Below are 12175 nucleotides of genomic sequence, written 5' to 3' on the forward strand. Positions count from 1 at the left end.
TTGCTTTGCATGGTCTCTCATTTGAGATAATTGGTGTAAGAATCTTGACTTTTTTTATATTTGGAAATATCAAATAAAAATTTAAATTAAAAAAATAGCTGTTTTGAGGAAGCTCAGTGAACTTCAAGACAACACATCACGCCTGTAATCCTAGCACTCCAGGAGGCCGAGGGGGGCAGATCGCTCAAGGTCAGGCACTCAAGACCAGCCTGAGCAAGAGCGAGACCCCCGTTTCTACTAAAAATAGAAAGAAATTAATTGGCCAACTAAATATATATAGAAAAAAATTAGCCGGGCATGGTGGCGCATGCCTGTAGTCCCAGCTACTCGGGAGGCTGAGGCAGAAGGATCACTTGAGCCCAGGAGTCTGAGGTTGCTGTGAGCTAGGCTGACGCCACGGCACTCTAGCCTGGGCAACACAGTAAGACTCTGTCTCAAAAATAAAAAAATTTAAAAAAAGACAACACAGAGAAGAAATTCAAGAGCCTACGAGAGAAATTTAATTAACAGACTGGTATAATGAAAAAAATCATGCAGAAATTCCGGAGCTGAAAAATTCAACTGACAAACTGAGAAATGCATCAGAATCTCTCAACAGCAGTATTGATCAAACAGAAGAATCAGTGAACTTGAAGATGGGCTATGTAAAATTACACAGAATAGAAAAAAGAATAAAAAAGAATGAAGCATGCCCATAAGACCAAGAAAATATCCTCAAAAGGGCAAAATCTAAGAGTAATCTGCTTTAACCACTTCGGTACTGTGCTCACCGGCCGAGACACCTTGCCCACAGCCGGCATTCACAGTCCGCAGGATAGTGTGTGCTGTGCATTGACGACATCCGTGTTGCTCTTGTGTGATGAGGAAAGCTTTAAAGCACTGAAAGCTTCTTTTACTTTATAGGCATCTTTACTTGTAATGTAAAGCAGAATAGGTAACATATACATGTATGTTTTCATTATGTTATTTTTATTTTTTTATTTTATTTATTTATTTATTTTTGAGACAGAGTCTTGCTTTGTTGTCCAGGCTAGAGTGAGTGCCGTGGCGTCAGCCTAGCTCACAGCAACCTCAAACTCCTGGGCTCAAGCGATCCTCCTGCCTCAGCCTCCCAAGTCACTGGGGCTACAGGCATGCGCCACCATGCCCAGCTAATTTTTTCTATATATATACTAATTGGCCAATTAATTTCTTTCTAATTTTATAATGGAGATGGGGTCTTGCTCTTGCTCAGGCTGGTTTCGAACTCCTGACCTCGAGCAATCCGCCTGCCTCGGCCTCCCAGAGTGCTAGAATTACAGGCGTGAGCCACCGCCGTTATGTTATTTTTAAATGTTCACAATTTTATTTTGATAAATGAAAAATTAGAAAAGTCATATCACAGCTGTCGGCTAAAGTCACTGTACGCGTTCATCTGTGGCTGTCGACTACAGTGGACGCTGGTCCCAAAGGGTCAAAGAGGAGGCAGAGAAAGAGATTGGGGTAGAAAGTTTATTCAAAGAAATAATGACAGAGAACTTTCCAAACCTAGAGAAAGATGTCAATATTCAGATAGGTCATAAAACACCAAGCAGATTTAACACAAATAAGACTACCACGAGGCATTTAATAATCAAACTCCCAAAGGGCATGATAAACAAAGGACCCTTAGAGCAGCCAGAGAAAGGAAACAACATACAAAGGAGCTCCAATATGTCTGGCAGCAAACTTCTCAGTGGAAACCTTACAGGCCAGGTGAGAGTGACATGACATATTCAAAGTGCTAAAAGAGGCCAAGTGTAGTGCGTCATGCCTGTAATCCTAGCACTTTGGGAGATCATGGCAGGAGGATCTCTTGAGGCCAGGAGTTCAAGACCAGCCTAGGCAATATAGGGAGACCTCGTCTCTACAAAAAATTAAAATTAAAAAAATAAAATAACCAAAATGCTAAAGGAAAAAAAGACTCTCATCCTAGAATATTATATTCTGCAAACATATACTTCAAACATGAAGGAGAAATAAAAACTTTCCCAGACAAAAAAAAAAAAAATAGCTCAGGGATTTCATCAACACCAGACCTGTGTCCTACAAGAAATGCTAACAGTTCTTCTGTCTAAAAAACAGGATGTTTACAAACAGTAAGATATCATCAGAAGGAAAAAACAAAAACCCTCTCTGGTAACATTAGATACACAAATAGAGAATACTCTATTGTTGTATTAATAACTGTGGTATGTAAACCACCCAGATATTTAGAATAGGAAGACGAAAAGACCAACATGTCAAAAATAATACTAAAACAGGGGTGATGGTGGCTCATACCTGGAATCCCAGCACTTTGGGAGGCTGAGGCAGGAGGATCACTTGAGCCCAGGAGTTTGAGGTTGCTGTGAGCATGGCACTCCTTGAAGTCTTCAATTATGTAAATAATAATGTAACAAAAAATAATGTAACAAAAACCATTTAAAGATATACAAGAAAACGTTCCTGAAATAAGTAAGGATGTGAATATACACACTGAAAGGGCCCACCAAGTACCAGAGAAAATTCACCTAAAAAGACATATCCTTGATCAACACTATGGTGCTCACAGGGTAGTAATATTCTCCAGGGAGTAGGGGGTTGGGGGGGTAAACTCACAACTAATGGATGCGGTGAGCATTGTGGAGGGGCAGATCATGCCTCTAACCCTCACTTGGGTGAGGCAAAGTCATAAAATGTAACCAAAATGCTTGTACCCACCTAATATCCTGAAATAAAAATAAAATAATAAAACAATAAATATAGAAACAAACAAACAAAAAAGACATATCTTAGTAAAGTTTTGGGACCGTAAGATCAAGAATTCCTTAGACAACCAGACAAAAGATTAAATCATTTATAAAGGGGGGAAAAGGTCAAGATGGCCTCCAATTTTCCCCAGTAACATTCAATTCCAGAAGACACTGGAGGTTTGACTAGATCAAGATTTTACTGCTGGCCAGCCAAGGTGGCTCATGCCTCTCATCCTACCATTCTGGGAGGCCACAGCAGGAGGCTCAATTGAAGTCAGGAGTTTTGAGACCAGCCTGAGCAAAAGAGAGATTCCATCTCTACTAAAAATAAAAAAAATTAACCTGGCATGGTGGCACATACCTGTAGTCCCAGATACAGGGGAGGCTGAGGCAGGAGGATCGCTTGAGCCCAGGAGTTTGAGGTTGCTGTGAGCATGGCATGGTAGCTCAGGCAACAGAGTGAGACTGTGTCTAAATAAATAAATAAAATTTTATTGTGGAAATTTTAAAAATTATGAAAGAAGAAAATATAATGAATCCCCATGAATACATCACCCACTTTAAATAATTATAAATATTTTGCCATTCTCCATTCTTATTACATATGTATTTTCCTACTTTTTGTTTGTTTTGTTTGGTGGAAATTTTTAAAGCAAAATCAAGGCATCATATCATTTTTACCTATAAATATTTGTAAAAAATATCCCTACGAGATGACGATATTTTAAACAACATAATCACAATAATTTTATCATATTCCATAAAATTAATAAGAAATCTTGGCCGAGCACGGTGGCTCACGCCTATAATCCTAGCATTCTGGGAGGCCGAGGCAGGTGGATCACTCAAGGTCAGGAGTTCTAAACCAGCCTGAGCAAGAGCGAGACTGTGTCTCTACTAAAAAATAGAAAGAAATTAGCTAGCCAACTAAAAATATATAGAAAAAATTAGCTGGGAATGGTGGCGCATGCCTGTAGTCCCAGCTGCTCAGGAGGCTGAGGCAGGAGGATTACTTGAGGCCAGGAGTTTGAGGTTGCTGTGAGCTAAGCTGATGCCAGGGCACTTGCGCAGGTAACAGAGTGAGACTCTGTCTTAAAAAAAAAAAAAAGAAAGAAAGAAAAAGAAATCTTTAACTAGGCTAATGTCTAGTCCAGGAGAAATTTAACGTCATGAAAGTATTCATTAATGGATGAAGTTTTCTAGTCATACTCATTCAATAAGGCCAAGACTTCAAAAGAGGGAGGTGGATTTCAAAACTAAAGATTGCAATCTCATTTTCTCTCATTTGGCTGTGCAAATAAAATCTGGGTAGTCAGATTCCATAAGAGGATAAAAATAGGCTATGAAGCAAAACCATTAATCATATCCTGTTACTTTCAGTTATCTGTTTCTTCCTGATATTTTTACACAGCATCAGTTTAATATATTTAATCATATTTTTTCATGGGAAAATTATTTCAGATCAATCATGGAAAATTTTGATAACAAGATAAACATAAAGCTAAAGTAGGGTGGTTGTCAGCACCTGCATCCATAACTTTACCCGAAGCACTTAGCCTCTTGCAAAGTCCTGTGTTAATAGTCTATCCTGTGACTCAACCATCTGCCACACAGATAGGACAAAACACTCTCAGAAAACTGAGACCTAGAAATGTAAAAATCACAAAACATGTATAACAATTGGTGACAGGTCACACTACCCTCCATACTAAAAACAGACACTAAGGCTGGATGTGGTGACTCACACCTGTAATGCTAGCACTCTAAGAGGCCAAGGTGGGAGGATCCATTGAGATCAGAAGTTTGAGACCAGCCTGAGCAAGAGTGAGACCCCCGTCTCTACTAAAAATAGAAAAAATTAGCCGGGCATGGTGGCGCATGCGTGTAGTCCTAGCTATTCGGGAGGCTGAGGCAGGAGGATTGCTTGAGCCCAGGAGTTTGAGATTGCTGTGAGCTAGGCTGATGCCAAGGCACTTGCCCGGGTAACAGAGTGAGACTGTCTTAAAAAAAAAAAAAAAAGGCTGGGATTTGAACTTCTCTTCTTTCTGACTCTAGAACCCAAACTATTGGTGCTAACATACTATACAGGCAAGTGCAATGGAAGTTATTATCCATTCGACATCCACTCAAGAAGTATATAACATGCATTTATAATGCACTAGGCCCTGGCACAGATACAGGTCACACATGAAGTCCCTCACCCTCCAGCTTCTAGTTTCATTGGGATGATATGGTACCAAAAAATTCGGCACTTGTCCACAAGGCCTAATAATGAGGACAAGCGGCTTAAGGAGGAAGGAAAGACAGAGTTTACTTTATGGCAAAAGAGGATATATGGTAGGCCCTCCCATCTCAAAAAAAACCAATTTTCCTGAACATTCACAGAAATACAGAGCTTTTAAACGTTGGATTCTCAGCTTCAGGCAATTACTGCTCAACTACAGTTGATGATTCTGATCGTCCCATCTCCCCTGGGGACAATCCTGTGACCTTCACCCAGGATGTCCCTTTACCAGGTTGGGCTGGGCCATCTCCTGTTACACAAATAAACAAAACATGTACCCTGCCCCTCCCAACCACGGGCCTGAGGCAGGGATGCAGGCTTTAGAGACAGAAAATATTTTTGCCATTTTTTTTCCAGACCATTCCCCCTGTTCCATATTGACTTTTAGTAGTGAGAGCAATGAGTATAATAAAGGGAAACTGCAGGATGTTACACAGGAGACTATAACTAGTAACTTATTTTGGTCTATTAAAGAAAAAAATGTTCTGTCTCTAAGGACAGTAAGGTTGACTTTATTGGAAGGGAATCGTGGCAATAGATACAGGAGCCACTGCAAAGGGGTCTTGCAGTGTGGGAGAGAGACTTGACTATAACTCCAACAATAGCAAGCGGAGATTTATAACCAAGAAGAAGGGTGGGGGTCAGTGGCTGGAAAATGACTGAGAGGGAACATCAAGGATAAGGGGATTGGCCACGCATGGTGGCAATCCTTGCACTCTGGGAGGCTGAGGTAGGAAATCACTTGAGGGCAGGAGTTCAAGACCAGCCTGACCAAAAGTGAGATGCTGTGAGATCCTGTCTCTATTAAAAATAGAAAAAGTTGGCCGGGCGCGGTGGCTCACGCCTGTAATCCTAGCACTCTGGGATACCGAGGCGGGTGGATTGCTCGAGGTCAGGAGTTCATCTAGGTTGCCAATGGGTGTAAAAATAAAAAAAATAAAAAAAATAAAAAAAAAAGGAGTTCAAATCCAGCCTGAGCAAGAGCAAGACCCCGTCTCTACTATAAATAGAAAGAAATTAATTGGCCAACTAATATATATAGAAAAAATTAGCCGGGCATGGTGGCGCATGCATGTAGTCCCAGCTACTCGGGAGGCTGAGGCAGAAGGATTGCTAGAGCCTGGGAGATTGAGGTTGCTGTGAGCTAGGCTGACGTCACAGCACTCACTCTAGCCCAGGCAACAAAGCTAGAAAAAAAAACATTACAGAAAAGGATAAAGGGATTTCTGTCTAAATCAACTTGATAGGATTATTGCTGAAGGTAAACCAGCGTAATAAGATATTGAGGGTAGTTAAATATCAAAGGTGGGAAGGGTGGGGGATTTTTACCAAGCTGGATTCTTTTTTTTTTTTTTTTTTTTTTTGAGACAGAGTCTCGCTTTGTTGCCCAGGCTAGAGTGAGTGCCGTGGCGTCAGCCTAGCTCACAGCAACCTCAGACTCCTGGGCTCAGGCGATCCTCCTGCCTCAGCCTCCCGAGTAGCTGGGACTACAGGCATGCGCCACCATGCCCGGCTAATTTTTTCTATATATATTAGTTGGCCAATTAATTTCTTTCTATTTTTAGTAGAGACAGGGTCTTGCTCAGGCTGGTTTTGAACTCCTGACCTGTAGCAATCCACCCGCCTTGGCCTCCCAGAGTGCTGGGATTACAGGCGTGAGCCACCGTACCTGGCCTCCAAGCTGGATTCTTATTCAAACTGGGTTCTACAAGCACATGGTCAGGTCTACTCAAGCAGAGGACTCAGAGGAACCTAATTAAAGTTTTGGTAAAAGGAGAGTCTTTTTCAGGTCTAAGGATGCAGAAAATAGCAACTCCACTTTCTAGCTGCATGATTTTGGGAAAATTTGTCATTTGAAAAATAAGGGTAGAGTGGGTGCAGTGGCTCACCTCACGCCTGTAATCCTAGCACTCTGGAAGCCAAGTAGGGCGGATCGCCAAGGTCAGGAGTTCAAAACCAGCCTGAGCAAGAGCAAGATCCCATCTCTACTAAAAATTGAAAGAAATTAATTGGTCAACTAAAAATATATAGAAAAAATTAGCCAGGCATGGTGGCACATGACTATAGTCCCAGCTACTCGGGAGGCTGAGGCAGAAGGATCTCCTGAGCCCAGGAGATTGAGCTTGCTGTGAGCTAGGCTAGCACCCTAGTCAGGGCAACAGAGTGAGACTCTGTCTCAAAAAAAAAAAGAAAAAGAAAAAGAAGGATAATAATACCAATTGTACATTTTGTGAAGCTCTAGAGACACAATGTATATAAAGCACAGAATCTGATAAAAACTAAGCTTGATAATAATTAGCAATTATTTTAAATATTCATATTAGATAATTATTAAATTAAAATATTCATATTAAAGATCAAGCCTGAAGAAAATTTAAGAATATGCAAAAGTAGTAGTAAAAGCAGATGGAAAAGTGCAGTAGAGGCAGAGGGACGAGCATGGGCAAAGGCCCTGAGGCACAATAGGCAAAGCATCACATACCTTGGTTTTTTTGTGTTTTTTTTTTGAGACAGAGTCTCACTTTGTTGCCCAGGCTAGAGTGAGTGCCGTGGCGTCAGCCTGGCTCACAGCAACCTCAATCTCTGGGGCTCAGCGATCCTACTGCCTCAGCCTCCCGAGTAGCTGGGACTACAGGCATGCACCACCATGCCCGGCTAATTTTTTGTATATATATTTTTAGTTGGTCAATTAATTTATTTCTATTTTTGGTAGAGACGGGGTCTTGCTCAGGCTGGTTTTGAACTCCTGACCTTGAGCAATCCGCCCGCCTCGGCCTCCCAAAGTGCTAGGATTACAGGTGTGAGCCACCACGCCCAGCCACATAACTTGGTTTTAAGGACCAGTCCTGCCTTAGAAAATAGAAAAATAGGAAAATAGAAAACCCTGTCAGAAGAAGCTGGAAAAATGAGTCAGGGACAGATCAGGCCTCTCAGTAAATATTTTCATCTTTATTCAAAGGCAACTGAAGCAATTAAAAGAATTTAAGATGAGGAAGAAACTTATTCAGATTCAAATTTTAAAAGATTACCCCTGGGGGCCGGGCGCGGTGGCTCACGCCTGTAATCCTAGCTCTCTGGGAGGCCGAGGAGGGCGGATTGCTCAAGGTCAGGAGTTCAAAACCAGCCTGAGCAAGAGCAAGACCCTGTCTCTGCAAGAGCAAGACCCCGTCTCTACTATAAATAGAAAGAAATTAATTGGCCAACTGATATATATATAAAATTAGCCGGGCATGGTGGCGCATGCCTGTAGTCCCAGCTACTCGGGAGGCTGAGGCAGTAGGATCGCTTGAGCCCAGGAGTTTGAGGTTGCTGTGAGCTAGGCTGACGCCACGGCACTCACTCTAGCCTGGACAACAAAGCAAGACTCTGTCTCAAAAAAAAAAAAAAAAAAAAAGATTACCCCTGGGGAGGGTGAAGAGAATTTCTGTTTTCACTTCTTTGTTGTGTTCGCATCTGTGTGTTTGTATGTGTATGTATTCAACCAGCTAGCACAGCTTTTACAATTTAAAAAATAATAATAAAATTTAGTGATCGATATCATCTTGATCATGGTTGGTCCTAGTTTCACAGTCATACACATATGTCAAAATTTATTGACTTGTATTCTTTAAATATATACAGCATACTGTATGTCAAATATACCTCAGTAAATCCACTAAACATAATGAAATTTTTAAGAAAGAAAGGTCACTTTGATAAATACAAAGGTAAACACAGGAAGATGAAATATAGCAACCCTAATAGTAGAAAGCGTTAATATAGTAATAACAACCAGGAAAGAAACGGTAGTGGTGTGTTAAATTGTCGCCAGGGAAGCCTAACTCCTCAGTTCTCTGAAGCCTGGCTAACCCTTCAGGATTAGTGAGAACTTCTGTGGTATCACATGAGGGTCCCTTCCCATTGGTGGTCTCTAGCAAGGGCACCTTCTCAGGCAGATAGTAGAGATCAACAGGAGATTCTAATGCTGGAGAAGCTTGGGACCAGGATCCACATTTCCACACCATTGCAGCCACCATGTGGTGACCAGCTATCCTGTTTCGCCCTGGACTGAGAAGTTGTCTGGGTCATGGTATCTTTGGTACTAAAACCAGGACAGCCCGGTGCAAACTGGAATGGTTGGTCACTCTACCAGTATCTTCTCAAGGTTGGAAATGTAGGCTGGGCACACATAGCTTAACAGGTGGCACTATTTTATCCATCATTAGAGTGATTGAGGCTTTCCAATTAAAAGTTTATTTAGGTAATGTCGAATATTGAAATGAAGAGTTTCATTTCACTCCGATTTACCCTGGCTGTTAAATACTTTGAGAAGTTTTTCTCAATTCTCTTTCAATCACTATTTTCTCTTCTTTCTATCAAGATTGTGCCCTATGAAGTTGACAACGGTTCAATCCCTAGAGTATTGTACTAATTCCCATTAGAAGCAATTATCTCACTGAAACTCTCAGCAACTCATAGAAATATTTCTGAAATAACCATTTAATTAATCCCAGCAGAAATAAGAATGGAGAATACAAAGAAACAAACAAAAAACTGAACTAGATATGAGCTACTGATAACTTCATAATACATGACATTCTCTCTTCCACCAGAAGCCAAAAATTTACTCAAAATACCTAGTTCCAGTGATAAAGAAGAAATGTACTATCCATCTTACTTCTCTTAATCATTATGGAGCAATAAAAGATTTGAAACTGGGTAGTTTCAAATTGTATACATTGTATACATAATCAGTTGGGCAGCAAATATATAAAGTCCCTTATAATTTGAGAAAAGCTAAAAGACACAGCCAGAGTTACAATTTTATTTCTTTTTATTTATTTATTTATTTTTTGAGACAGGGTCTCACTTTGTTGCTCAGGCTAGAGTGAGTGCTGTGGCATCAGCCTAGCTCACAGCAACCTCAAACTCCTGGGCTCAAGCAATCCTCCTGCTTCAGCCTCCCAAGTAGCTGGGACTACAGGCATGCGCCACCATGCCCAGCTAATTTTTTCTATATATATTAGTTGGCCAATTAATTTCTTTCTATTTATAGTAGAGACAGGGTCTCGCTCTTGGTCCGGCTGGTTTCAAACTCCTGACCTGGAGCAATCCTCCCACCTTGGCCTCCCAGAGTGCTAGGATTACAGGCGTGAGCCACCTCGCCCCGCCCAGAGTTATAATTTTAGAAGTAATTATTGAGCACTGTACTTATATTCATCAGCAATATCTCAAGGATCTATTTTCTGGCCTAAAACATTAAGAAATCACCTTTTCTTTATCTTCAATTATCACCTAGCTATTTTTCATTTTAAAATTTTTCTTCTCTGCATTTGCTAGACCTGACCCTTTTCCCTTTGTCTTCTTCCCCTTCTGATCTGTGCCTTTTATCATTACTCACTTCCTAATTCGGGTGAACTTACAACCTAAGGCAAAGTTGGGAACCAGCAAAGTTTGTTTTCCCTATGTCCTTCCTCTTTCTTCTCTTCTTCCTCAGTAACTAAGTATCCCAGATATTGTTCTATGCTCATTATTACACTGATTGGAACCCACAGCTCTATGAACTTAGTTTCTCCTCTTGGCTAAGAAAGTTCTGGGAAAAGTGTAGGTGGACAGTAAATCTCAGTTAATCCACACTTTATTAATTTATAACATAACAAATACCAAAATGTACCTTGTATTCAATTATCAAAAGGGTTTGCTAAGCCAATCAATAATAGACTGGTAAATAAAAATATTTATCCTACTTTATATGTAATGTAAAATTTTATATATAACATATACATTACAGTATATTTGTTTATTTATTTTTAAGAGACAAGGTCTTGCTATGTTGCCCAGGCTGGACTTAAACTCTGACTTCCAGCAATCCTTCTGCCTCAGCCACCCAAGTAGCCAGGACTACAGGTGCCTACCACTGTGCCTGGCATTATAATACACTTATTATATAACTTTTTACAAGTTGGACAGAGGTAATTTTTTGAAGCACTGGCAATATTTTTCTTATCTTTATTAGTAAACTTGCAACATCTGTTGACATTTATAAAATAAGATTACATTTTATGCAGTATTTGGACATTATGGTTTTCATTACATCAGGCTTATATTTCACAGTTTTGTTTGTTTTTTATTTAAAGGTTGGTCAAGTGAAGCAGTGGGAGTGGAGAAGGAACAAAGGAATCTGTAACTGGTCGTTATCAATTAGTTGTAAACACCACTGCACTCGGACCAACCTGTTTTTGTTTTTTGAAATGGAGTGTTGTGACCTCAGCCTAGCTCACAGCAACCTCAAACTCCTAGGCTCCAGGGATCCTTCTGCCTTAGCCTCCCGAGTAGCTGGGACTACAGGTATGTGCCACCACGCCCAGCAAATTTTTCCTATTTTTAGTAGAGACGGAGGTCTCACTCTTGTTCAAGCTGATCTCAAACTCCTGGAATCAATTCCAAAGAGAAGGGTGTACCTTCTCTTAATAAAAATGTTAACAAATAAGGCTGGGCAATCACAAAGAAAAAGGTCATATTGTTTGGAGAATTAATTTGTTTTCAGTAAGAAACTAGTATGCCTGATTTCATACCATCAATTGGCAATTTAATAATGTTACCCTAAAGTTATTGTTTGTTTATTTATTTATTTATTTGAGACAAAGTCTCACTCTGGTGCCAGGGCTAGAGTGCTGTGGCATCAGCCTAGCTCACAGCAACCTCAAACTCCTGGGCTCAAGCGATCCTTCTGCCTCAGCCTCCAGAATAGCTGGGACTATAGGCATGCACCACCATGCCCGGCTAATTTTTTCTATATATTTTTAGTTGGCTGTAAGGTTTTTCGGCAGTGGCAAAAAGAAAAGAGACACAGAAAGAGAAAGAGTGGGGGCCAAACCACGTGGCTTCATTATACACTGGTGGAGGAGGTTCTGTGGCCCCAAGAGCGGGGCCCCAGAAGTCGCCGCAGTTTGAAGGGGCTGAGGCCTTTTATACCCTTTGGGCCGGGCTAGGGACTTGTGGCGGGAAGAGCTGGGATTCTCTATTGTGCTTGGAAGGTCGTTGAGAAATAGGAGGGGCTGGAGGTATTGTGGAATCCAGGAGCCAATCCAGGTGGAGATCTGGGTGTGGTTCCTCTCAGTGGGGCCTGGCAGTTTGTCCTTGGCAGGTCAGGTCACTA

Source organism: Microcebus murinus, chromosome 2, assembly GCF_040939455.1.
Source record: "Microcebus murinus isolate Inina chromosome 2, M.murinus_Inina_mat1.0, whole genome shotgun sequence".
NCBI classification, from domain to species: domain Eukaryota; kingdom Metazoa; phylum Chordata; class Mammalia; order Primates; family Cheirogaleidae; genus Microcebus; species Microcebus murinus.